General features: G+C 46.1%; 1 pseudogene; it reads left to right on the top strand.

Moving 5' to 3' along the window:
* Positions 1–2,456: 2,456 nt before the first annotated feature.
* Positions 2,457–3,289, top strand: LOC101042523 (ras-related protein Rab-40C pseudogene; annotated as a pseudogene).
* Positions 3,290–3,899: the final 610 nt, after the last annotated feature.

Below are 3,899 nucleotides of genomic sequence, written 5' to 3'. Positions count from 1 at the left end.
TTTCGGGCCGGGCGCGGTGGCTCAAGCCTGTAATCCCAGCACTTTGGGAGGCCGAGGCGGGTGGATCACGAGGTCAGGAGATCGAGACCATCCTGGTCAACATGGTGAAACCCCGTCTCTACTAAAAATACAAAAAAATTAGCTGGGCATAGTGGCGCGTGCCTGTAATCCCAGCTACTCAGGAGGCTGAGGCAGGAGAATTGCCTGAACCCAGGAGGTGGAGGTTGCAGTGAGCCAAGATCGCGCCATTGCACTCCAGCCTGGGTAACAAGAGAGAAACTCTGTCTCAAAAAAAAAGAAAAAGAAAAAGAAAAAAAAGAATATAATCTTTCACATCTCTGCTATGAAGGTAAAAGTAAAAATGGTCTACAATAACCATAATCAAGATTAATTGATAAGGATTACACAATATAAAAAATGTAAATTAAAGCGAAAAAAATTACCAGTGTGTCCAGGAGAGTAAAAGTCTAGAATATTTACATGCAACCAAAATTAAGTTGTTATTAGCTTAAAATAGTCATTTATTGCTATAATATTTATCAATGTAAGCCTCAGAGGAATCATGAAAAAAATTGCAGCAGATACACAAATGAGAAAGGAATCAAAGCTTATGACTATAAAAATCCACAAAACCACAAAAGTAAACAAGAGAGGGGGAAAAAGGAAAAGGAGAAAAAATGTCTACCAAATAACCAGAAAACAACTAACAGAATGGCAGGAGTTCATATCCTTGAATGAAAATGGATTAAATTATTCAATTAGAATATATAGAGTGGGTGAATTTAAAAAACACCCAACTATATGCTGCCTATAAGAGATTCAGTTAACCTGTAAAAACACACATAGACTTAAAGAAAGAGAAAATGATATAACATGCAAATGGAAACCAAAATAGAACAGGACTAGCTATATGTATATCAGATAAAATAGACTTTAAATCAAAAATGGTAAAAAGAGACTAAGATAATTATTATATAATGATAAAGAGGTCAATTTAGCAAGAGGATATAATAATTATAACTATAAATGCACCCAAAACCAGAGCATCCAAATATATAAAGTGAATATTACTAGACATAAAGATACAGTAATAGTAGAGAATTTCAACACCCCACTTTTAGCAATTAACAGATCATCCTGACAGAAAACCAACAAAGAAACATCAGATTTAAACTATATTCTAAATCAAATGAAACTAACAGACATTTAGAGAACATTCCACCCAACAGCTACAATTCTCATCAGCACATGGAACTTTCTCCAGGATAGATCATATATTAGGCCACAAAATAATTCTCAACATGTTTTTTTACATGTAAATAATATTGAGCATTCTTTCTGACCACAATGTAATAAAACTAAAAATCAGTAACAAGAGGAACTTCTGAAACTGTATAAATACAAATAAATTTAAAAACATATTCCTGAATGACCAATAGGTCAATAAAGAAATTAAGGAGGATAACAAAAATTTCTGGAAATACATGAAAATGCAAACACAACATACCAAAATCTATGGGATTCAGCAAAAGTACTACGAAAGAGAATTTCATAGCAATAAATGCCTATATCAAAAAAGTAAAAAGATTCAAATAAACAACCTAATGAAGCACCTCAGGATCTAGAAATCAAAATACAACCAAACCCTAAATTACTAGAAGGACAGAAATAATAAAGAATTAATTAGTAGAAGTAAAGAATTAATAACAAAGAACAGAGGAGAAATAAATGAAACAGACTAAAAATGCAGAAAATTAACAAAATAAAAAGTTGCTTTTTTTTTTTTGATACTGAGTCTTGCTCTGTCGCCAGGCGAAAAGTTGCTTTTTAAAAACGATATACAAAATCAACAAACTTTTCGTTAAACTAACTTTAAAAAGAAAATATTCAAATAAAATAAACTTAAAAGCAGACATTAGACTGTTATAAACTAGATAGCAACATATTGGAAAACCTAGAAGAAATGAATAAACTTCAGGACATACACAACCTGCCACAGTTAAATCATAAATAGGAAAATCTGAACAGACCATTAACTAGTAACAAAATTGGATGGCTAATAAAGTCTCCCGTCAGAGAAAAGCTCAAGTCCTGACAGCTTCACTACTGAATTCTACCAAGCATTTAAAGAACTAGTACCAATCCTGTGCAAACTAATAGAAAAAATTAAGAGAGAATTCTTCCAAACCCATTCTATATGCTAGCATTATCATGAAACCAAAACCCGACAAGAACCCAACAACAGCAAAAAACTATAGGTCGGAGGCTAAGGTGAGCCCGGGCGGCGGGCGGACAGGGAGGGGCCGCCGCGGGGCCAGAGGACTCCGGGCGCGCCCACTCGGCCGCCCTTGGACTAACGCCGCTAGCGCAGGTGCGGGGCGCAGCCCCCCTCAAGTCGCGGCCGCCTCCGGCGGTGCTTCCTCAGGCGGCGGGCCCGGGGCGCAGGCGGCGCTGCCATGGGCTCGCAGGGCAGCCCGGTGAAGAGCTACGACTTACCTTCTCAAGTTCCTGCTGGTGGGCAAGGGCGAGATCCTGGAGAGCTTGCAGGACGGCGCGGCCGAGTCCCCGTATGCCTACAGCAACGGGATCGACTGCAAGACCACCGCCATCCTGCTGGACCGCCAGCGCGTGAAGCTGGAGCTCTGGGACACGTCCGGCCAGGGCTGGTTTTGCACCATCTTGAAGTCCTACTCCAGGGGCGCTCAGGGGATCCTTCTGGTGTATGACGTCACCAACCGCTGGACCTTTGACAGCATCGACTGCTGGATAAAGGAGATCGACAAGCATGCGCCCGGAGTCCCCCGGATCTTGGTGGGAAACCGGCTGCACCTGCCCTTCAGGCGGCAAAGTCCTAACGTAGCAGGCCGGCGCATTCGCAGAGAACTGCATGACCTTTTTCCGAGGTCAGCCCCCTGTGCAACTTAAACGTCATCAAGTCCTTCACAGAGCTGTCCCGCATCGCGCTCAGGCGGCACGACATGGAGAAGATGTGGAGGCCCAACTGAGTGTTCAGCCTGCAGGGCCTCTGCTGCGGGCCACCGTCTCCTGCGCCCCGGCGCACCTCATCGACAAGCTTCCACTGCCCGTCACCATCAAGCCACCTCAAGTCCTTCTCGATGGCCAACGGCATGAACGCGGTCATGATGCACGGCCGCTCCTACTCCCTGGCCAGCGGGGACGGGGCGGTGGCAGCAAGGGCAACAGCCTTAAGAGGTCCAAGTCCATCCGCCAGCCCCAGAGCCCCTCCCTTCCCCTCAACTGCTCACGGAGCAACTGCAGTATCTCCTAGCAGAGACGGGTGGGGCCGCTGTGCAGATGCTGGGAGGGCTCGAGGTGGACGCTCCCGGCCAGAGGAAGGGCCAGCGGCGTCTGCATGGAAGACTGGTCACACAGCTGCCTCGGAAGCGCTGGGCTTTCCTCACACCTGAGCCGGATGCGGGGAGGAGGACTCACGGAGCACGCGCAGGCAGGCTGAAGGAGGGTGCGCGCCTGCGCTGCCGGTGCTTCCGGGAATCTTGGTCTGAAACAAGCCGGGCCTCCCCAGCTGCCTGGGTTCCGCTGGCAGGTAGGCTGGCTCGCCTTTCTTATTTATATAGAGAACACTTCACCCTTTTTCTAAATTTTTAAGAGGCCTTCAGGGAAGCCTGGGTGTGGCCCCGTGGTAGACTGGTGACTTCATGGCCATGCCAGCCAGGTGGACGCACTTGGGACGCCTCGGGAGGGGATTTCTGGCAGCGATGGGAAGGAGTTGTCCTGTGAATCCACGTGTGCGAATAGCGGGGCTGCTCAGAGGCCAGGAGAGCAGACGGGGCCGGTGCTCCCTCTGGAAGCTCAGGTGACCTCTTCCCCGGCTCCCATGGGCCGCTCTGACCTCAGTGGTCACCGTGCTGGCAGTGGTT

The sequence above is a fragment of the Saimiri boliviensis genome, chromosome 10, assembly GCF_048565385.1.
Source record: "Saimiri boliviensis isolate mSaiBol1 chromosome 10, mSaiBol1.pri, whole genome shotgun sequence".
Lineage (NCBI taxonomy): Eukaryota > Metazoa > Chordata > Mammalia > Primates > Cebidae > Saimiri > Saimiri boliviensis.
Note: the sequence above shows the minus strand (reverse complement) of the source record. Positions and strands in the feature narration are given on the sequence as shown.